The 25,003-nt window shown below is 32.0% G+C and overlaps 1 pseudogene; it reads left to right on the top strand.

Moving 5' to 3' along the window:
• LOC114330802 (polygalacturonase-like) overlaps window positions 1-24,761 on the top strand; it is a 67,671-nt pseudogene extending 42,910 nt beyond the window's left edge.
• Window positions 24,762-25,003: the final 242 nt, after the last annotated feature.

The raw sequence follows: 25,003 nt of genomic DNA, 5'->3' as shown, positions 1-25,003 counted from the left end.
ATTGTAAACATGATGACGGCCAACGTCTGAATACAGACACGGCACCTAAAGAATAAGAAGAAGAATCATCTACAGTATCAGATAATCATATACACAATACGTCTTTACAGTATCTCCGTCTCAAACGCTAAGTTTTGTATTTTTGGGAGGAAAAAAATTGATTAAGTCATTATCAGATACAAAAAATATACAATAATAATAATATATTACAGAAGACGACTTATTCGATGTGATTGAACGAGCTCATCAGAAATGTGATCATGTCTTACAATTAAAGGCTTGAATAAACATTATGCAAAGGTGACAAAAGAGTTCGTAAACTAGTACTTGGATTTATGCAAAACGGGTCACAAGAAAAATAGATTGGGATTTGATTGGTCATACCCCGATTTCATTAAATTAAGTTTCAACATTTGCCCAATTAAATTAGTCTCTTCTAGGTTTGAAGAAAAGTTCGAAAAACGTCATTTATTTGAACTTTGGCTAAGACCTTAAGTCAGACCTGAGGATTAACTAGTCAAACCTGGGAGTGCCGGGGCTTCGAGGTTTGACTATAATATATATTATGTGTATATGTTATAGTCAAACTCCGAAGTTCCGTCGCTCCTAGATTTGACTAGTCAATCCTCACGTCTGATATACGGTCATAATCAAACCCCGAAATAATTTCCATTTTTGACCTTTGACTGAAGTGTTGTTAGTCAAACCTAGGAGTGCCTAACGTTTCAGTCAAACGTCGAATGAAAAAGAATCTGTTTTGAGCTTTGCCTAGGCGATGCTAGCAGCGATTGACAGACGTCGATTTTTTTCAATATATCGAAAACTATTAGAGATTTTTTTTATTAAAAATGGACATGTGAGATTCTTTTGACAGGAACATTTTAAAAAAATAACGGTGAAATTTGTACAACCGATAAAAGTTTTATGAGGATTTGTTTGGGGTGCAACCCATAAAAAAACCAAACTTTTGTGTACGTTCCATTTAAATTATTATTGTGGTGGCATTAGTTAAACAAAATGTTTTACATTTTTTTTTGCCTAGTAGTATTTTTTTAATAATTCAGTTTTTATAGAGATGGGGCTTCTTTTTTAATATGTTTACATAAAAATTTTATGGGGATTTTGTTCCTTTAAACCCCCCAAATATTTGTATACGTTCCAATTAAACTATTATTGTGTTACCAATAGTTAAACACAGTGTTTTTAAAAAAAATTGCCTCTAACTAGTTTTTCAATATGCCACCTTTTCTCGAGATGTGGCTTCTTTTTAATATTGTTGGAAATTTACCTAAAAATGTAAATTATAAATAAATTTTCATATTATTACCCAGGACACTATAATCGAACTTAACAATTAAATATTATATAGAGATATATGAGATATATGGAGGATTTGACAAATATTCAAAATATCTCAACAACAACTGACTTATCAAAAAAGTACTAAAAGGCATAAAAGTTTTAAAAACAGTGTGTTTAACTAATAGTACCACAATAATAATTTATTTGGAACGTACACAAAAGTTTGGGGGGTTTAAGAGAACGAAAAACCCCCATAAAATTTTTATGGGGTGCACAAATTTCACGATAATTTTTTTTAAAGGTGTTCCTGCGATTATTTCATTCATGAGAGAATCTGATCAATAGAAAGCTACAGAAATGCAAATTAAGGTGATAATTTTTGATAATATCCCGTCGTCAAGTATATTATGTCAGATGCCCTTCGTTGCTACGAAAAAATACATTCAGTGACATTAATGACAATTAATGTTTTAAAAGTTATAAAAGTGATGACTTTCAACAGTAAAATATTTTATATCAGCTGTGTGTTTAACAGTATTAATTTGTACTTACATAAATAAATTACAATAAAATTTTGGTTTTGAACAGTTTTATTCATGAAATAATCGCAACAAATTGCACCCGATCTCTAAAATTAATATAGAATTTTTGTCCTCGTGACAGTTTGACATAATTTCACTCGCCTTCGGCTCGTGAAATTAAAACTGTCAAAGTGTCACTCGGGGAAAATTCAATAATTTTAGAGCTCTTGTGCAATTACTACTGATTATTTCATTCATAGGAGATTCTGACCAATAGAAAGCTACAGAAATCTAAATTAAATTGATAATTTTTGATAATTGCCCTACGAAAAAATACATTCCGTGACATTAATGACAATAATTGTTTTAAAAATTATAAAAGTGATGACCTTTAACCGTAAAATATTTATAACAACTGTGTGTTTAATTGTACTAATTTGTAATTACATAAATAAATTACAATAAAATTTTGGTTTTAAACAGTTTTATTCATGAAATAATCGCAACAAATTGCACTCGATCTCTAAAATTAATATAGAATTTTTGCCCTCGTGACATTTTCACTGTAAAACTGTCAAAGTGTCACTCGGGAAAAATTCAATAATTTTAGAGCTCTTGTGCAATTACTACAATAATCCCACACATCCATTTTCAATAAAAAATCTCTTTTTCGATATATTGGAAAAAATCAATTGTCATTTTGTAACTTCAAAGGGCTGTAGGTAACTTTTTTTATGTGCACAATTGTACTAAGGTAAGTTAGGTTCAATCGAACTATTTTTAGTCCCAGAATATGTGATTTAATTTATGACTTGCATTTTTGTTACACCCTGTATAAGTACCATATATGAAAATATGTAATCGTTTCTCCACTTGCTTACTTGCTATTGTTTTAGGTTCCATACTGGACGCTCAGGGCGAAAAATACTGGGATGGTCAAGGTGGTGCCGGTGGTGTCACCAAGCCTAAATTTTTTATGTTCAAACTACTGGAGGATCAATTTTTAAAAATATATATCTTTTAAACTGTGCTCACTTCTGTGTTGGGGTAGGAGCAAAAGACACTACAATTACTGGATGGACTATTGATAGTGTTGCTGGAAATAAAGTAAGGCAATACAATAAAAATGCACTTTTGTGCGTATATATTATTATTAAAAGATGATATATTTAAAAAAAAATGATCATCTGTGATATTTTGTTTAGAAATCTTTTATGATAGTCATGCTACATACAAGTTTTACGCAGTGTTGATTTATATTTTGATATCTGTTCTGCACGGCTTACTATATGGTGGCAGAAACGGTAAAGTTTCTTTTTAACAAATTTTACTATTATGGGCAAAATATGGGCATTTCAAAATGCAAAAATTCGAAAAGAAACATCAAAAAATTCAACAAACTGACAGCCACAAACGTAAACAAACCAGAAACGTCACAATGTACGTAAAATGTGAAAACATTCCTAAGCGTCTTTTTTTGTACCTATCTCTTTTCAATATACTGAGACTAGAGCGTTCATAAAAATAACATATGTTTTTACTTAATAACATGCGGTAGCTGGTTTGTCTTTAGTTTCATGCGTGAAAGAGAATGATGCTAGAAATAGTATGTGTTTTATCTCGCCAGGTATTAATGACACACGGGTAAAAAATCCTGGACTCAAGTGTACGCACACGCTCCTTAGCCAATGGTATAGAATGAGAGCTTTAAAAATCTTTCCAGAAACTTACAGAAAAAGAAACTTACTGTTTCTTACACTTAAAGAAACTTACTGTTTCTTTCCAGAAACAATACATTAATTAAATGATTCTCTCTTTCGCACTATATATTGAAATTATGATGCTATATCAGGTTGCTCGGATTGCTATAGACGTGTGTTTATTTAATGTTGCTCGACGTGTGATTCTTTACTAATGAAGTTCAATTCTAGATGACTATTGACCTCTTGATTCAAATGTTCGATCTAATCCTATATAAGCTAATCTGAACCAACCTTCCCCTTCTGAAAAAAGAATGTGTGTGTACTTTGTACGCACGTAAGAAGTTATACTTCTATTATATAATTTCAACGAAATTAATATCCTCTAAACAGTTTATTTATATTGTATTTAAATATTAAACTAATTTTAATACCTACTATTTTTCAAAACTTTTTATTAAAACAGTACCAAAAATTAAAAAAAAAAGAATAAAACACACAAACACATTGAAAAATGCCACAAATGATTTCTGAAAAACAATTGTCGGAAAAATTTTTAACTAAATACGTATTTTCTGAAAAAAAATATATAATAAATATTCTTACAATCATAAAATGTATACAAAAAAATAAAAAAAATAAAAGTTTCTGTTGAGGTTCGAACCCGCTTATGTTTGCGCAGTTAGTATTGGAATTCATTCATCTTACACTTCTACCCACGGATACACCTGCATTATGTGGAAAGATCGACGAACTAAACGGTTTAAACTTTTGACGGTTCTGAATTTAACCAAATTATTTTGATTTTTGTAGAATATTGAAATATTAAAATAGGTACAACAAAACATAGAGTAATAAAACAATATATTAGGTGAAAATTTACAGAAATGTTGATGGTAATCAAATTATGTAAATCAAAGCATTACATACTATTTTGGTATGTTCATTTTAAATTTTCCAGATAGGTAGGTAGATCAATCAAGTTAGTAAAAAATAAGCCGTTTTTCGACATAATTGAAAAGACGAGGTTTTACAGTTGAAATGTATAGTATGAGATATTACAACAAGGCTACCATCTTGGGATTCATAAATTTTTTAGTGGAACAATTTTTAAATAACCAATCAAAACGTCAAACTTAGTTTTGTGCTCATAACTTAAAAACTTGTTTATTTAGAGATTTGACGTCCACAGGTAACTTTTTTAGAACAAAAGGATACATCGAATGAGATACGCTAAATGAAAATCGGTTAATAAACAAAAAAGTTATTGCAAAACGGACGGCAAAATCACTGTTTTCGAATACTGTTAATAACAATTTTATTGTTTATTAAAATATATTTAAATATACCTAATTTTGAGTGCATTATGGTGTTTGAATGGTGTCCAAAAAATGGTTCAGATCTGTTGAATAGTTTTCGCAAAATTGAATTTGTTTTTAAAATTTTTTGAAAAACGAGCTAAGTTCTGAGGCTGGTCCAGTTAATATGGCTGAATGTATCTCAATAATCCGGGGCTCATTTCCTTCGTTAATATGTATACTAATAGCCTATAAAAAAAAGTAAAAATAAATTACATGTACGTACACAAAATTATTTGTTAATAAATAGCAGTTTTTAAGCTTATAAACAATTACAATAATTTCGTAGAAATTAGATCAAATTAAATGGCAATAAAAACTACGGAAAGCTGGTTAAAATACACAACTTCCAAAAAAAAATTAGGTCCTACGACCCTTGGGGTCTGAGATCGCCTCTTTTTTTTGAAAAAATCACTGTTACGTTAATTAACAACACTAAGATCTGAAATTAACCAATCTTTTATAAGAAAAGTCAAAGTTTTTAAAAAAGTTTTTAGCAAGAAAAAATGTTAAAAATTGTTTAAACAATAGTTTTATAAACAAAGAGTATTTTGCGTTGCGACTAAAGTAATAAAAATAATGGGCGTAGCCGAATGATAATAAATTCGCGGACTACCATTCGCTAGCGCTAGAACGTTGCAGCCCATTTTTAACATTGACAGTATACCGGATTTGAAGCTTAATATTAGGTTTGTTCTAGCATCAGTTTCAAACGATTTGAAACCATCAGTGAATAGTGGACCAGCACGAGTAGAGGGGATAGCACTGGTGACTGTATTATGTTTTCTCACTGACCAACTGTTTGTTGACGGTTTCTTACTAGTTTGACTGTTTGCTAGAACAAACCTATTATATTTATATATTTTGGTAGAAACTTGAATTTTATGAATATTATTATGTTGCACATTTATTTAGTAAAATTATATTTTAAATAAATAAATTTAAAAAATAACAATAAAAAGGCCACTTCAAAAAAAGGTATAAACATCCCATTAGCTGCTTTGTTTTGGATAATTTTGCAATGAAAATAAGATAAACGTTAATATTTTAATGTGGCACCATAGATAAAAAAAATAGTAAACTTGGTACAGTAGAACCCGATTGGTAGGTATAGGTCATTTTTTCTTCTCTATTTTGAATGCGTGTGTAGTCCTGTATCGTCGACCCCGTTAGGTAAATTATTCCGATTCGTATTTTTTGCACAAACTTACTCAAAAAAAAGTTCCTTATAACAAATCCAGAGTGTACCAAGAGCTACCGCGGCCGGAAAATTGTTTAAACAATGTTTTCATTAGTTTTACGTTTACTTATAAAAGTTGGGTGACAAACTGTTTAGTTTATAATTTTAATCATCGCAGTATTAAAACATAGGTCCTGAAGAAGTTTTCTGGAAAATTTCAAGTCAAAATATGCAACAGAAAAAAAGTTACGCGACCTTATAGACGAGTGGTACTCCCCAAAAAAAAAAACGCTCATTTCTCGAGATATCAACCACGGAGTGGTGAATGGCTAATTTTGGTCTTACTTTATATTTTTGATGGTGCTGAAAACGAAAATGAGTTTTATTTTGAATTTTAGATGGGGAAACATTGTCAAAATCGCAATTTTACCCTAAAAATAAAAAAAAATGAAATCACGTTTTTCTTAAAATTAAAAGTTACACCACTTTTTTGCTATAAAACATTTTCTTCGCTGTACTCTAGATTTTAACATAAAATGAATTAAAATCAACTTTTGCGATTAAACTTTGCAATTCAAGAATCTGCACCTTTTACTTCAAACAATTTATAACTTTCTTTATAGCAAGGCAGAAATATTGAAGCAGATCCCATTGTCTTCGGAAAGGTGAGAAATATATACTATAAAAATTTCAGAAAAAAATATTACAATGGAAGAGAGTTGTAACAAGTTAAACGCCAAAAAACGTGATTTTTTTTTATTTTTAGTGTAAAGTTGCGATTTTGATAATGTTCCCCCACGTAAAATTCAAAACAACCCTAATTTTCTTTTTCAGAGCCATCAAAAATATAAAGTATGACCAAAATTAGTATCAGTATCTCGAGAAATAAGCTTTTTTTGGGGTGTGCCGCTCGTCTATAAAGTCACATATCATTTTTCCTATTGCATATTTTATATTAAATTTTTTTGGAAAACTTCTTCATAAATTATATTTTATTGCTGTGTTAGTTAAAATTATAAACTAAAAAGTTTGTCACTCAACTTTTTTAAGTAAACATGAAACTAACGAAATCTGACGACAAAATGTTTAAAAATTAACAACTTCTCTTTTAATGTGTTTAATCATTTTGGACAAATCTCATTGTTATCTAAATACTTCAAAAATAACACAGTAAAATTTCAAAAAGAAATATTTACAGCGACCAAAAATACAGTGAGTTAAAATTGAAAAATCATCAAAATTGATTTTCCGCATTTTTGCATAAAATTTGATTTTTGAACATGTTCCACTAATTCTAGAAAAAAATAAACTCCATATTCGGATTCAGAGACCTCGAAGACATAAGGAATGACGAAAATTTGTCATTCACCTTAAAGTTGATTTTTGCGGTCGGTATAACGTAATTTTAGGAGTCGCCAACCGCGCCCACTATTCAGTCAGTCGACTACGCCCGCTATTTTTTACTTTAGTCGGAACGCAAAATACACTTTGTTTATAACACCACTATTTAAACAGTTTTTAATATTTTTTCTTGCTAAAAACTTTGTTAAAAACTTTGACTTTTCTTATAAAATATTGGTTAATTTCAGCTCTTAGTGTTTTTAATTAACGTAACAGTGATTTTTTCAAAAAAAAAAGGGGCCATCTCAGGCCCCAAGGGTCGTAGGACCTAAAAAATTCCGTAGAATTCCGTACATATAGACAGCTTTCCGTATTTTTATTGCCATTTAATTTGATCTAATTTATACGAAATTATTGTAATTGTTTATAAGCTTAAAAACTGCTATTTATTAACAAATAATTTTGTGTACGTATATGTAATTTTTTTTTACTTTTTTTTTCATAAGCTGTTAGTATACATCTTAACGAAGGAAATGAGCCCCGGATTATTGAGATACATTCAGTCAAATTAGCTCGTTTTTCAAAAAAATTTATAAACAATTCACCATTCAAACACCATAATGCCCTCAATTTTAGGTATATTAAAACATATTTTAATAAATAATAAAATTGTTATTAACAATATTCAAAAACAGTGATTTTGCCATCCGTTTTGCAATAACTTTTTTGTTTATTAACCGATTTTCATTTAGCGTATCTCATTCGATGTATCTTTTTTTTTTTCTAAAAAAGTAACCTATGAACGTCAAATTTCTAAATAAACAAGTTTTTAAGTTATGAGCAAAAAACTAAGTTTGATGTTTTGATTGTTTATTTAAAAATTGTTCCACTAAAAAATTGATGAATCCCAAGACGGTAGCCGTGTTGTAATATCTCATACTGATACATTTACATAGGATACTGAAACATTTACAATTATTACGTGCCTGTCGCTTTTAAAAACTATTTAAAAAGTCACTACAATTAAAAACTTGCTTTTTTCTCTGCCATCATAGCAATAAAAACTAATGTACACAACATTTGTTTATCCATATTATCCAACAATTATTGACAGATGATTTTAACACCCAATAAGATTCCGTATAACGTTTGAGCGACTAATAAGGTAGCGTCGGTGTGCGCATGCGCCAGGGAATGTACAAATTCACCCTCGTGTCTAAAGAAGTACAACTTCATAAAAAAATCAGTTGGATTTAGAGATACTGAATTTTCCCCATTTATAAAAAATTCATCTTTATCCCTTTGTATTTTCTATTTCTTGTTTTTTAACCATAATTTGATATGTACTGTACATCTATTTACAGTATTTTCAAACCTACATTCATCTACAACATTGTTTTAAACCACGTGTAAAGGCCTTATTTTACTATAACCGTCTTCATTTGTCACTAAATGTTTCAATGTCTCTCTGACTTTTAATTACAATAGTAGTTACTATATTTAATTACTTTGGACTTTTTTGTATTGTGCCACCTATCTTTCACTAGATAGTTAACTTTTCCTTATTATACCGATAAAGTCTATTATTTTTATGTGTATTTCCTTTATTTATAACTTACAATTTACATGATTTACTACAATAATATCAAATGAACCGTGTTGTATAAGGAGGCAAATTTGTTATTATCCTAATTTTTAAGCAAGCCTAAATCTGCAACTTTCAACTTTTATTAAGATGCCGCTAAGTTGTGGCTGCCCCCTTGTCTATTGTTTTTTTACTGTGTTAAAACATGTGTGTGCTCTTGTACGCGCAAAATGAAGTTTATACTTGAAGTTCGTTATTAACTATTTTTAATGAAAAATAAGCCACAATTTTACTAAAAAAAGATGATTTTATTAACGTTTTGACGTCCAAATCGGATGCCGTTATCAAAATACAAAAAATATTAATGAATTAAACCCAAAATTTTGTTGCTTAGTAAAAAATTCCTTTAATAATTTATTTAATCTGACTCATTTATATCGGCAATTCAGACGTATATTATATATTTTAAAGTAGAAGACTTTAAAATGATATTGCAAATATTTATGAGTTGCTTTCCTGGGACGATTTTACTGAAAGATAGTTCATTCGATTACATAAAATCAATTCCAACTCAAGAATATCCGTCACAAAAAAATCATAGCATATGATCTGTCTTTAAAAAGACAACAACGTGCAACGGTGACAGTAAAATTCTCGCGTTAGAGATTCCATAGTAAGTCACGAGGGAAAACCAGGAAAAAACCTCGTGATACTATCCCGACATCGTACGTATTAGCTCTTACTTCAGTTTAGTAAAGTCGTCCCAGGAACGCAACTCATAAATATTGGAAATATCATTTTAAAGTCTTCTACTTTAAAATGTATAAGATATGTCTGAAAAGCCGATATAAATGAGTCAGATTAAATAAATTATTAGAAGAATTTTTTACTAAGCAACAATATTTTTGTTATATAGCCGAAGTGTCACTTTATTATTAAACAATTGGTATCCAATGATCTAGGTAGTAGCTTTATTGTTACACATTGGTTGCTATTTTGTTACAGCAATTCTTCGTTGTTGATTTTAATCAGTTGATATTTATTTTAATATACCTTATAATTTATAGTTCCGTATAGTATTATTTTAAATTTAATTCATACTGGCAAATAATGTCAGTTATTGCACCTAGTAAACACCAGTTAAACGTATTTTTTATTTTTTTTAGGATTTAATAGCATTGAATACAGATGGATTCGGCGTATCTTCCCACTCTGATAATATCCTCATCGAAAACTCAGTCATTATGAACCAAGACGACTGTGTTGTAGTTAATCAAGGTACAAATATGGTGTTTAGAAATCTCCATTGCTACGGATCTCACGGTCTGAGTTTTGCCGTTGGTTTTGGCGGAAGAGACAAACCAGAAGATGAGAGTGTGGCTTCGAATATAACATTTGAGAACTGCTGGGTTGCGAATGGTCTCTACGGAATTCATGTTAAAACGGGTGCTGTTGGAAATAAAGGAAGAATTGAAAACATTGTGTTTAGAAATATTAAACTCTCAGGTAGGAGTTTTTAATAACTATAAGCAGATAGAAAAATTATTGATTTGTAAATTTCAATTTCACACAAGTATACATTATTTGTCGAATAGTAAAACAGTTTCTGTTATATTTTACTTCGTCCGTATTCACCTTTCACCTTCTTCTCTAAATTCATGATCCAATTTGTTTTAAATGTATTCATTTTTCCCCTTAAGTGGATTTAGTCCAGTGTACAATATTTTAGAAAACTACTTACAAATAATACATTTAGACACTTTTTGACGACGATAGACGTTGTTCTACACAATCCACAGATTATCAAATAAATGAAAAAAGTCCAAACATAACCAAAGAGGCTGTTATTCATGCAGTAAATGCTCAGAAAAATGGAAAAGACACAGGTCCAGACAATGGTCTCTAAAACAGAAAAAAGAGTTTATCCCTTTGAGATGTATATACAGAGTGGGCCAAAGAAAAGAGTCCACCTCGATATTTGGCAGTATTTATTAGATTTTAAGAAAATGACGAAACAGGTCAATTTTTGATCCGAGGGGGACACAATTTTACGGTACATACATCTGTCATTTGTCAACCCCCTGCCTTCTAGGTCGGAAGGCAGGGGGTTGGAATAGGGGTCGTGTGCTGACTCATTTAAAAGGTTATTCAATTCTCTATTAACATTGAGATTACTATCAAGTAATATTAACATTGATCTACTTATTATTTACACAGGGTGTCCAAGAAAAATTATTTTAAATTACATTAATTGACACAAAAAGAAGAATGTATGTAATTTATTTAACTCAAAATACATTTTACTGCTGACAGAAAACAGAAAAAAATCTTTATTTGATAAATAAACATTGTTTGTTGCCTAAATTCAATATTCCCTTCAAGAGGCAGATGGGTGGCAACTTGAACATTAAAATTAAGTGAAAAGCAATGTTTATTTATCAAAAAACATTATTTTCTGTTTTGTGTCAGCAGTAGAATGTATTTTGAGTTAAATAAATTACATACATTCTTCTTTTTGTGTCAATTAATGTAATTTATAATACATTACATACATACTGTTATGACATTTTCGTAGATTTATCCTACATAGAAAGAGTCCCTCGACGTGAAATAAGAAGTAGTCACGTACGAGAATGTTCTGGATGTCATGGAATAACCCAGAAATGTCTGGTGACGTCTAGAACGTAAGAAATCTATATAAATATATGTGTTTGACATTTTATAGTTCAGTTTAGGTTGTAATTCGGATTTTGAAGTTTGCAGTTATCAATTTGTTAAGGTATTGTAATTTCTGTTCGAGTTCAATAAGGATATTTACAAGAAGTGTAACATTGGTGACAGCGGTGGGATCATGACATGGGGCTAATCTCTCAATATGAACTACCTTGGGTTTATTTCTAGCTAAAAACTGGATGCGGTAGACTAGATCATTTATTTTCTTTAAGACGGTGTACAGGCCTTCCCAGTTTCGTTGAAGTTTCGGACAAAGTCCTTTCTTGCGTGTGGGATTGTATAGCCATACTGGGTCACCTCTTTCGAAAGTTGTCCCAGTAGCTTGCACATTGAACCTGGACTTGGCTTTATCACTTTGAAGCTTCAAACTTTTACGAGCAAATTCGTGGACTTTTTCCACTTTTTCTCTCAAGTTTTCTAGGTACGTCAGGGATGAAGGTTCTTCTTCGCAGGTAGGCAATTTTCCGAAAATAAGATCTTGAGGAAGTTTCATTTCTCTTCCGGTGATCATCATTGATGGAGAATAACCGGCTGCTTCATGTTCAGATTTTCTGTAGGCTAACAGGAATGGAGGAATTAGGATATCCCAATCTTTTTAATTATCAGCAACAAACATTGAGAGGTATTGACAAATAGTTCTATTATGTCTTTCGATCATTCCGTCTGATTGTGGGAGGAGAGGCGTAGTTCGAGTTTTCTTAATACACAAGATTTTCATTAATTCTTCACATAATTCTGATTCAAAATTTCGTCCCTGATCAGAATGCAACTTTAAAGGAACTCCATGTCTTGATACGACGTGTGTTATGAATGCTTCTGCTACATTCGTCGCTTCTTGATTAAGAAGGTGTGCAATTTCAGACCATTTTGAAAAATAATCCATTGCATCCACATTAAGTACTTGTTACCCCTCTCTGTCATTGGAAATGGACCGAGAATATTCACTGCAAGTCGTTCAAAAGGCTCTCCGAAAAGATATTGTGACATTTTACCACGACTTCTAGTTCTAGGGCCTTTTCTACCGTTACATAAGTCGCAATTCTTATTCTACATCTCGGTGACAATTGATCAAATAAAATCTGTCTCGAACTCTATCCAGTGTTCTTTTTACTCCAAAATGTCCTCCAGACAGGCTCCTATGAAGTTCTTGCAACACACTTTTAATGTGTGATATTGGCAGTACCACTTGTTGAACTATACGTACTCCATCGGGACTTTCCCACTTCCGATATAATAAACCATTCGAAAGATTCAAAGATTCCCATTGAGCTCAGTATGCCTTTATATTTCCACTGTATTTGGATATTTCCTGCCAAATACGTCTTAGGTATGGTTTGTTCAACAGTAAATGGTTTGAATTCAATAAGTGCGGTCGTAAATACTATTAAATTTATCTGACCTGGCCCATTGTTAAGACTCACCCAGAGCGATAAGCCACCGAGGTAGACAGAGTTGGTCTTTTGCAATTAACACTGACTAGACGGTACTCCCATAATAAAGCCTAAAATAAATTTTACCTGAAACCGGGCCTTTTATACTATTATCGGTTAATCCGAGCTGTTTATAGTGGTAACTAATTGAACTTAACCATTTACTGTTTAACATACCATACTCCATTTTTAACCCATTCTCGTATGACTCTTAAGTCATTATCTTTCTTTTGACTCTTCTTAATGCTTTTCAGGGAAGTCTGATCATTATCTTCTTCCTGTTCGACGGTGGTCATGGTCTTGCAGAGACTTACTTCTTCGGTTATGCTCTCTCTTTCTTCAAGTTTTTTACAGTACTGGTATTGTTGTTCTAAACAGGGTCGCCTAGAAAGAATATCAGCATTGTTGTAGAGACGCCCTTTTCGATGTACTATGTCGAAGTTATATTGTTGGAGCCTCTCTATTCATCGAGCCACTTGTCCTTCTGGATTTTTAAAATTCATTAGCCACTGCAAAGCACTATGGTCAGTTCTGATTGTAAAATTTCTGTTATAAAGGAAGGTATGAAAATGTTCTAGGGCTTTTATGATAGCTAGGAGTTCTTTTCTGGCAACACAATAATACTTTTCTGTCTTTCCTATTGTATTACTTAAATATGCAATAACTTTTTCTTCACCTTCCTGTTCTTGTGATGATACGGCGTCAATACCATGCTGAGATGCATCACAATTAAACAGAAATTTTCCATTTTTTCGCGGATAGGCTAGGATAGGTGCTGTTGTAAGTCATTTTTTTAAATATACGATGAAGGCAGCAGTGTTATGACAGTTCCGTAGATTGATCACACATAGAAAGAGTCCCTCGATGTGAAAGAAGACGTAGTCACGTACGAGAATGTTCTGGATGTCATGGAGTAACCCAGAAATGTCTGGTGACATCTAGAACGTCAGAAATCTATATAAATATATGTGTTTAACATTTTTTATAGTTCAGTTTCGGTTATAATTCAGATTTTGAAGTTTGCAGTTATCCATTTATTAAAGTATTGTAATTTCTGTTCGAGTTCATAAAAGATATTTACAAGAAGTGTAACAATACATTATTGTTCTTTTTGTGTCAATTAATTTAATTAAAAAAAATCTGACACCCTGTATAAATACTTATGTTAATGTTTATATTACTGAATAGAGAATTAAATAACCTTTCAAATAAGCTAGCACACGACCCCTATTCCCTATTTAAAAATAAAGGTAGGGGAAGAGGAAGGGAGGAGGTTGAAAATGACAGATATATGTACCGTAAGAATGTGTCCCACTTGGATCAAAAATGGACCTGTTTCGTCATTTTCTTAAAATTTAACAAATACTGCCAAATATCGAGGTGACTCTTTGGCCCACTCTGTATACAGATAAAGGTGGATTCTGATAATTCCTTGAGTATAAAAAGTTACTAAATCAGATACGGCGCATTAGTAAACACAAAGGATTACTAAGAAAGAAAGGAAATCAAAGAAAGGAAAATACACAACTTTGGTCATGTGCTGAGAGGTGAAAAGTATGAACTAGGTAATTCAAATCAGATTGGAAGGTAAAGCACAGGGCAAAAGATCAGTAGAAAGACCCCAGAACTCGCAGACGTTCTCTCATCCACAGAAATCTTTCATGCAGCAAGTTCCAGAGCTATAATTATTGCCAATTGGATCCCGAACATTCGAAAGGAAACGGTACCATAAAAAGAAGAAGCCAACAAAAGTGGTACCTTTAAGAAGCTTATCACTTAAAACCAGTTCGTAATTTCTACAGAAAAGTTATTTTCCATGGATGAGGTGTCTATATACTGAAGAAATATTAAGGGAAGCAGCTTCTGCTAATTCGATAAGTGGGGGCAAGGCTACATATTATTGTTTTCCCATTTTCTTATAGTCCAGAAAGCCACTGCGCATCCGCAAGGAAAAATATTCTAATTCGGATTTTTTGCACAATCTTACTCAAAAAGGACCCCTTTTAACAAATTTGCATGTTGCCAGGACCAAAAGTTGGTCAAAAATTGTTTAAACGTTTTTTTTTGTTTTTTTTTTCTTAAAATTATTTTTTTTGCACTGAACAAAATTTTTTTTAGGTTTTTTGGATCATTCCAAACAGAAAAGGTCTTTAGTGACTTTTCTCTAAAGTTGATAGTTTTTAACATATAAGCGATTAAAAATTGAAAAATTGCTAAATCGGCCATTTTTAACCCTCAAAAACTATGTGAAAAATTGAAAATTTGAATGTTGCCAAGGTAGGTGGATATTCTTTAAACATCGATTGATGAAATCCAGAAGAGTCTTTTGCAATACAATATTTAAAACTCCTTTGTTTTTTAATTGCTAATCAAGCGTGCGCGACACTATTTTCCACCGACAGTATGGTGCAAATGAAAGGAATAAATTAGTTATTTCGTAAACCGGCGACTTTAAGGAAAACTCCCGAAACAGGTCGATTTCTATTTTTAAGTTATGATATTGTGACATACATGGTATACTAGTGACGTCATCCATCTGGGCGTGATGACGTAATCGATGATTTTTTTAAATTAGAATAGGGGTCGTGTGCCAGCTCATTTGAAAGGTTCTTCAATTCTCTATTCATTAATATAAACATTTACATATTTATTTATACAGGGTGTCCAATAATTTAATTTTTTTGTCAATTTGCCAAACGATTTAATTTAATAAAATTTTTTGGACACACTGTATAAATAATTATGTACATGTTTATATTACTGAATAGAGAATTGAAGAACCTTTCAAATAAGCCAGCACACGACCCGTATTCTCATTTAAAAAATCATCGATTACGTCATCACGCCCAGATGGATGACGTCACTAGTGTACTATATATGCCACAATATCATAACTTAAAAATAAAAACCGACCTGTTTTGGGATTTTTCCTTAAAGTCACCGGTTTACGAAATAACGAATTTATTCCTTTCATTTGCACCATACTGTATACACATGCAACGATGGAAAATAGTGTCGCGCACGCTTGATTGGCAATTAAAAAACAAAGGGGTTTTTGATATTGTATTGCAAAAAACTCTTCGGGATTTCATCAATCGATGTTTAAAGAATATCTACCTGCCTTGGCAACATTCAAATTTTCAGTTTTTCATATAGTTTTTGAGGGTTAAAAATGGCCTATTTCGCAATTTTTCAATTTTTAATCGCTTATATGTCAAAAACTATCAACTTTAGAGAAAAGTCACTAAAGATCTTTTCTGTTTGGAATGATCCAGAAAACCTAAAAAAAATTTGTTCCATGCAAAAAAAAATAATTTTAGGAAAAAAACAAAAAAAACGTTTAAAAAATTTTTGACCAACTTTTGGTCCTGGCAACATGCAAATTTGTTAAAAGGGGTCCTTTTTGGGTAAGACTGCAAAAAATCCAAATTAGAATATTTTTCCTAGCGGATGCGCAGTGGCTTTCTGGACTATTATGATTTTTAATATTATTTACTTTAAAAGTTTAATTTAAAATACGTTTATTTTGACGTTTTGATTTCCACTTCGGGTTACCATTTCGTTTGTATCTCTTACTGTTGAATTACATTTATGCAATGTCGACTAATAGTAGATAAATTAATTTTGTTTTGCCTGAAGGCATAACAAAGAGCAATTGGCATAGGTCGATTTCTATTAGAAGTTTTCCCCTTGAAAATAATAGTCCAAGTAATGAAGCTTAAAATAGGACAATGCATCGCAATTTTTACAGAATGGATCGATTTGCTTGAAAATTTGAGAATAAGTAGTGGATAGTCCAAGGATTAAAATCTATATGATGCCGAAAGGCGCTATTACCATGGTGGTGGTTGCCACCCCATCTCGGGGGTGGAAATTTTTTATTATATGTTGACCGCAAAAGTTGGTAAAAGCGTTCAATCTAAGCAAAAAACTTTATATACATTTTGTTGATAAAATTAACAGTGAAAGTGTTAGTTTTATATCGAAAAAATCAATGTTTTTAATAAGTTTTCTGCTAATAACTCCAAAAGTTTTCGTTTTATCAAAACAACTTTACTTAAGGGGAAACAGTAGCGATCAACAAGTAGCAAAAACGCGTTCCAAGATTGCGGCTGTAATTTTGAATATTTTTTCGAGATATTTGGCACACGTATTCGTAATATAATAAACAATGGCGGTACAGAGCCCAATTTGAAAAATATATTGATGTGTGTAAATTACTCTGTAATTAAATACAATATTAAAAAACGAGCCTGTACCGCCATTAAAAAGAACAAAAAATACACTTTCGTCAAATAAACTTTTTTATCCGATGACTAGATTTTGTGTCATTTTGGAACTACTAAAATTTTTTTTTTCATTAGTAGTTCCAAAATGACACAAAATCGAGGCATCGGATAAAAAAGTTTATTTAAAGAAAGTGTATTTTTTTGTTCTTATTAATGGCGGTACAGGCTCGTTTTTGTAATATTGTATTTAATTACAGAGTAATTTCCACATATTAAAATATTTTTCAAATTGGGCTCTGTATCGCCATTTTTTATTACATTACGAATACGTGTGCCAAATATCTCGAAAGAATATTCAAAATTACAGCCGCAATCTTGGAACGCGTTTTCGCTACCTGTTGATCGCTACTGTTTCCTCCCGTTTTTTTTTATTTTCTTTAAGACCAATAGTAATCGAGCTACACTTTATTATATGTTAGCTCTTCTTCGTCAAATGCTAAATATTGTAGTTTCAAAGTCAAAAGACGGGAAACTATGCATTTTTCGAGGATAACTTGTTCAAACTAATTTAAAGTATTTAAAAATATCTATCTCTAGAAATAAAAAAAGTCTCTAGCTTAAAATTTAAGTGACTTATAAAGAAGAGAATGTCAGTCCCTATTTTTTTCAGCAAAAAAGTGATCGGAAGCAACCTTCTAATCACCGCCCTAACTAAAATTGGTGATTGACATTATTTGGTCTTCTTTACTTATGTATTATTAAAAAGTTCTAGAAGTTTGATCGGCTTAGAATGATTAGTTTAAAAAAACTGATATGAGTTAAAAGCGAATAACTAATTTTTGTAGTTTGGAAAAAATGGGCTTTTCTTCAGAACAGAAAGATTAGCATCAGAGATACGAAAAAATATTTCAATATGAAATTGTAGCATATTTATTCTCAAGAACTTGGTTTGCAAAAAATTTTTCTGTGATAAATGTGACATCTTTCAATGTCACTTTTTTTGCGAATGAGGATTTTAAAAAGATTTAATATTAATATACTTACAGATCTTGTAAAACCCTCATTCGTTTACCAGCAGTGGAAGTATACGGATGTATGTTTTGATTTGTTTTCTTGTGTTTACAAGTTTTGTTATTTGTTTTGATTTATGTGTTGTGAATACTAGCTGTAAGTGTTTCAATTTTTATTACCATCGTCACATCGACCTAGTTAATTTTTGCACATCTAACCTTGAAAATGACGTACACTTGTGAACATTGTCTTACACAATATTCTGACTCGGATAAATACAACCAGTCAAGATGTAATGGAGATTGCCAAAGAAACTTCTGTATGAAATGTACAAAATTAAACAAGACCATCACTAAAGCTCTATTGGACCAAAAGTCTTCTCACCTTAGATTCTTTTGTACCGTATGTGACTCTCCAAGTTTAAATTATTTAAATGACAAAATTACAAATTTATCAAAAAATCAAATACCTTTCGAGAACTTTGAGGCCTTAATTCAAGTTACTAAAAAACTAAATGACAATTTGCCTGTTTTCATCGAGACTTATGACCTATTAACTAAAAATGACGGCAAACTGGACTATCTTACGAAAAAAATTGACGAGATCCACAAACTAAACAACCTGCTGAATCCTGAGAAGGTTTTAAAATCTGTAAGGCAGATGGAACACGACATTTTTAATATATCGTCAGTTTTTTTCGGCTCTTCTTCAGATGAGACTATCAAGGTTGAAATCCAAGACACAAATTCAACTGAGATTAAGTTGGGATTAGAAAGGCTCTCTTCAAATATCGGTGAAATGTCAAATCAAATGAGCAGTCTTACAAAAAATCTATCTAATATACCAACTAAAAAAGAGATATTGAAGAAAAATACATCTTATGCCACCGCAAGTACCCAAACTGAAGAGCCCCGACATCTCGAACCAAGTCCAGAGCAAAAGCCAAAAATTACAGAAGATAAATGTCACTTTGTAGTTATTAGTAACTTGACCCCAACGTACACCCCTATACAAGTTGTGCACTATATCAAAGAGAGGCTAGGCATTAAGGAATACATTAGATGTTACACACTCCTTAAAGATGCCGACACAGCAACTGGCTCTTCGTTCAAAATAGGTATAAAATCTAGAACAGCTATTAACCTATTATTTAATAAGGAAATCTGGCCACCTGGTGTTAACATCAAATGGTCTATAGAATCATCCAATTCTGAACCAACGCTTTCATCTGAGTCACATAAGAATCCGAAGAATCTCAGAAGTCCTGTCACCTTGGAAAATCCAATTACGAATTCTCGCAAGAACAAAGATGAAGTAGAAAACACAAACATAAGTACAGACAAGCAGGCCATCGAAGTTTGTAAATCTAAGAATCCGTTCCATTCGCCTGTAAATTTCATTAAGAAGGATACTTTAGAACCTTCGATAAATCTGGATCCTTTGACCCCACCAAGAGTTAGATTAACCAATAACTCGAATAGTCGATATCTTCTAGCCAGATTAAGGGAACCGTATATCTTAAAAGCCATTAAACTTCATCTTGCTTATCTAAACGACCAACCAGCTTCAGTGTTTTACGATGGATTTACCAATACAAGCGTTAAACTCTTTTTGGCTTCCGAGGGACTTCCCACTAAGACTGAAGATCTACGACGAATTCTGCTGGAATTTAACAATGCCTATGGGATTGGTCCAGATGAGGTGGAAGCTGATCTTGATGCTTACAGATCCTTTCTCACTTCTGAAAGAATTATTCACCTGCAAAAATCAAGGGAATGTCACCGAAATTACTATTCCGCTGCCTCTCCAAAACGAAATTTTTAAACATCACGACGTGTTCTGAGGGACTAGAATCCTCAAATTGTTTTAGTGATAACAACTTTAGCATGGTTCTGATTAATATTCGTTCTATAAGGTACAAAACTGATGAATTATTTTTGTTCCTAGGGGAATTAGGATTTCCCCCGGTAGTTGCGGTTACAGAGCACTGGCTTGAAGTCAACGAGCCTTTTTTTGTAGAAAAATACACCACAATTGCTAGGTATGATCGTCCAAGCTCAGCTTACGGAGGCACCCTAATTCTATCTACGAGCAATGATTTTTCTTCGGTAACAAAATATGACTTTCTGCTAAGTGAAGCCTTCTTTGAGTTTTCGTTAATTTACAATAAGAATCTTAATCTTTATATTATTTGCATTTATAGATCACCTAACTCTTCCGTGGAACTATTTTTTCAGAACCTGCTCAATTTGTTAGATGACCTGCCCCATAAAAGTAGAAAAATTTTATGCGGGGACTTTAACATTGATTATGCTGCTGCTAGTGCTACACAAATATCCTTGGTCAACATATTTGAATCGTATGGTCTAACAATGCACGTTGATTCCCCTACAAGGATTACAAAAACTTCATCTACCATAATTGATTATACTGTCTCAGATTTTTCACCCCTTGATGTCCACTCTACAATTATTAATGCTGGACTATCTGATCATGAAGCAGTTTATACGAAGTTTAATATCTTGAGCAAACCCTCCTCGAAAACTCGACGTTTAGGCAGGATTTTTTCCACCCGGAACTTTCGCAATTTCCAAAATTTATGCTTAACCTCTGAGTGGCGCTTTCCTGCTATGGACGCGGATAATAATTTCAGTACTTTTTTGGATAAGCTTGTCCGTATCTTCAATAAAGCATTTCCTTTAATTGCAATTAAGCCAAAACATCGCAAACCCTGGACTACTAAAGGTATCCGAATATCTTCCAAGAATATGCGTTCTCTTCTCTATATCAGGAAATTTACTACCAACGTTTCTATCACTGAATAGAAACCACCAAGTACAGGGCAACCTATCTTAAACTTATAAAATCAGCTAAAAAAGACTACTACCATAACCGTTTGGGAAGCTCAAAAAGTGTTGCAAAAGAAACTTGGTCCATAATAAACGATCTTCGAAATAAAACCCACACTGCTAAAACAATTTCCCTTCCAGACCCTGAAAATCTAAATGAATACTTTGTTAATGTGAGTAAAAATATTACATCAACTATTTTGCCACAACAAGATCCCATTGCTTATCTCCCTAATTCAAGAAAGGTCTCGAATTCATTCTTTATAAAACCAGTCGATAAATCTGAACTGATCCAAACAATCAATAGTATCAAAAGCAAATCCTCCTGTAGTACTGATGGTCTATCGATAAAAATTTTTTCTAATCTCCCAGAAAATGTGTTAGAAGTCCTAATCTCACTAATTAATGATTCCTTTGAGAAAGGTAAATTTCCAGAGTGCCTGAAGACAGCCATCATTATTCCTCTTCATAAGGGTGGTGAAATATCTAATACCTGCAATTATAGACCTATTGCACTACTACCGGTACTCTCCAAAATTATTGAGAGACTCATAAAAGCCCGACTTATGTCCTTTCTAGTTGAAAACAACATTTTATCACAAAATCAGTTCGGCTTTTTAAATAATAAATGCACCACTGATGCCATCTTTTCTGTACTACATGAGGTTTATCAAGCACTGAACAATAATCTTCACACTGCCACCGTTTTTTGTGACTACGCCAAAGCTTTTGATTGTGTAAATCATAACATTTTGATAAGAAAACTAAATTTCTACGGAATTCGAGGTATTTCTTTAGATTGGTTCCATTCTTACTTGGATGATAGGAAACAACTGGTTAGAGCAAATGATACAGACTCTAGTCTCAAAAACATTGTATGTGGGGTACCTCAAGGTTCAGTATTGGGTCCTCTACTTTTCCTTATCTTTATTAATGACATCACTAGTTTAAAAATCGATGGAAAAATCTTTCTTTTTGCTGATGATACCAGTATCACTTGGAGCAACTCAAATATTGCAACTCTTCATGCTACTATAACTTCTGATCTACTTACAATAAAAACCTGGTCTGACTCTAATTTACTCTCGTTTAACGTAGATAAAACAGTAGCATTGTCTTATAAAGGAGTCCTTCAACCCTTACCTCTTAATAACAGCCAGATCAGTACCGTTGATTCTGTGAAATTTCTTGGTATTTTTTTAGACAGCAACCTTAAATGGTCCCACCATATCGATTTGTTAAGAAAGAAACTATCCTCAGCTTGCTATGCTATAAGATCTGTTTCGAATGAACTCAATTTAGCATCTTCCAAAATAACATATTTTTCTTTGTTCGAGTCACATCTTCGTTATGGTCTTCCTTTTTGGGGTTCTGGTACAGCTGCCCAATTCGATGTTATTTTCAAATTACAAAAAAGAGCAATTAGATATCTGTTTGGCCTCAGAAGAACAACACATTGCAGAAGTTACTTCAAAGATCACAGAATTTTAACCCTTCCATCTTTGTATATTTTAGAAACTGTTTGCTTAATTCGTAAACATCTACATGTCTTTCCACCAAGACCTAATCATGACTACTTCACGAGAAATTCTACGTTTGACGTCTATATGCCGACCCCGTCCTCTGAGTTAGTAAAGAAATCTATATTATATTCCGCAAAAAAACTTTACAATCATCTCCCTCTACAACTTAAATCTGCAGCATCTTTCCCCAAATTCCGTAAACTGACAAAAGCCTACCTATCTGAAAAACCATATTATTCAGTAGAAGATTTTCTTAATCAATAACTAAGAAATTACAGTACCCTTTGCACAAGTAGTATTTTTGTTATCATTTTTTTTTGTCTATATTTGGGTGTCATATGCAGCAGCTTAACTTTTAAACTTATTAATTACTAGGTAGACTATGCATTTGCAATTTACTTAAATTTTGCAATTGACTACTTCTGTTTAACTTCATTATTATTGTTATTATTGTAAATATATTGACGATTTATGTAATTTTAGTAAATTGGATTGTTATTGTTTTGTTGTCTTGACTTTTTATAAGCTTTGTCGATAAAATTGTACAATTTTTCATGACAATAAAGCATATTTCTATTCTAACCTACAAAATTTTTATTTATTAATCTTTCTAAGATAGAAAATTAAAAGATTGCGGATAAAAAATCAATATATTTTTTTGAAAAAAAAAAAGGAGAAATCCAATTGGAAGCATAATAATATCAGTTAGCGATGTTTTTAGTCATTGGCCTTATTCATTCTTCTTTATTTATGTATTACTGGCTTAGAATGATTAGTTTTTAAAAAACTGGAGTTAAAAGCGAATAACGAATTTTTGTAGTTTGGTGAAAAATGCCATTTTCTTCAGAATAGCAAGATTTAGAGATTCGCATCAGAGATACGAAAAAATGTTTCAATATGAAATTATTGTAGGTAATTTAATTCCTAAGAACTTGGTTTGATAAAATTTGTTCTACGGCAAAAATTGAGTGAATCGTAAATGAGTTTTATCGAAAAACATTGATTTTTCGATATAAAACGATAGCGAATAAATCGAAAACTATTAATTTTCTTAAAAAAATGTATAGAACATTTTTTGCTTAGAATGAATATTTTTATCAACTTTTGTGGTCAAAATATAATAAAAAATTTCCATCCCCGAGATGGGGTGGCAACCTCCCCCATGGTAAAAGCGCCTTTCGGTATCATATAGATTTTGATCCTTGGACTATCCACTACTTATTCTCAAATTTTCAAGCAAATCGATCCATTCTGTAAAAATTGCGAGGTGAAAAGCTTCGGTTCCTGGACTATAAACGTGTTTTTTGAATATTTTAAAGTCTAATAAAGTCGGAAAAATGAAAGAATACCGTGTCACAAAGAAAATTGCCCAGCGCAAGTACATGTAATAATAATTATTACATGTACTTGCGCTGGCCAATTTTTTGTATGACACGGTGACAGGAAAATACAGCGTGTTTTATATGTTCGTTCATGGGTATTCTTTCATTTTTCCTACTGTACATATCTTTATACTAATACATTGTAAAATTCATTTGCTATTTTAAATTTTTGTTAGAAATATTTCAGGAATTTCATAGAAATTGTTAAAAAATTTTAGCTAAAAATGATAAATATGCATTGTCCAATTAACCTACGTATAGGAAGCCATATTTTCATTTGACATTTATTTATAAGCAAAAGAATTTTCATAACCGAACTTTTTTTGGCATGTTTTTTCTCCTTTTAGGAATTCAAGAAGACGGAATATATATTCAACAAGATTATGGTAATATCGGAAACTTGGAAAGTGAGGTCAAAATTCACAATTTAACCGTAGAGAACGTCACAGGATCCGTACAAGGCGTGTTAACAAGGCCGATACACATTTTCTGCGGTAATCGAAGCACGTGTTATGACTGGAAATTTTCCGGGATAAACATTTTGGGAGGCGGACAAAGTTATTGTAATTATGTGCCGGATGAATTTCATTGTTAATAAACGTTAGTCAACGACTTAATTTTATTTAAGATATTGGAGTATGGAGTACAAGTCGACAGAAATTTCTGAAACCGCCAAGGTCAGGCCGATTGAAAACTTTGGTTACGCGACGTTGTCAGATCCATCGGGTTTCAAAGGTTTTTCGGTTTTTATTTTTTACCCGTTTCACAGTAAAATTTCCTTCTGCTTCCTGCCGTGTAAATTTTAAAAAATTGTTTATAATTTCACAGGATTGTGCACTTAGTGCCCTATTTTGCACTT

The sequence above is a fragment of the Diabrotica virgifera genome, chromosome 3, assembly GCF_917563875.1.
Source record: "Diabrotica virgifera virgifera chromosome 3, PGI_DIABVI_V3a".
Taxonomy (NCBI): domain Eukaryota; kingdom Metazoa; phylum Arthropoda; class Insecta; order Coleoptera; family Chrysomelidae; genus Diabrotica; species Diabrotica virgifera.
This window is presented reverse-complemented; position numbering and strand designations above follow the sequence as displayed.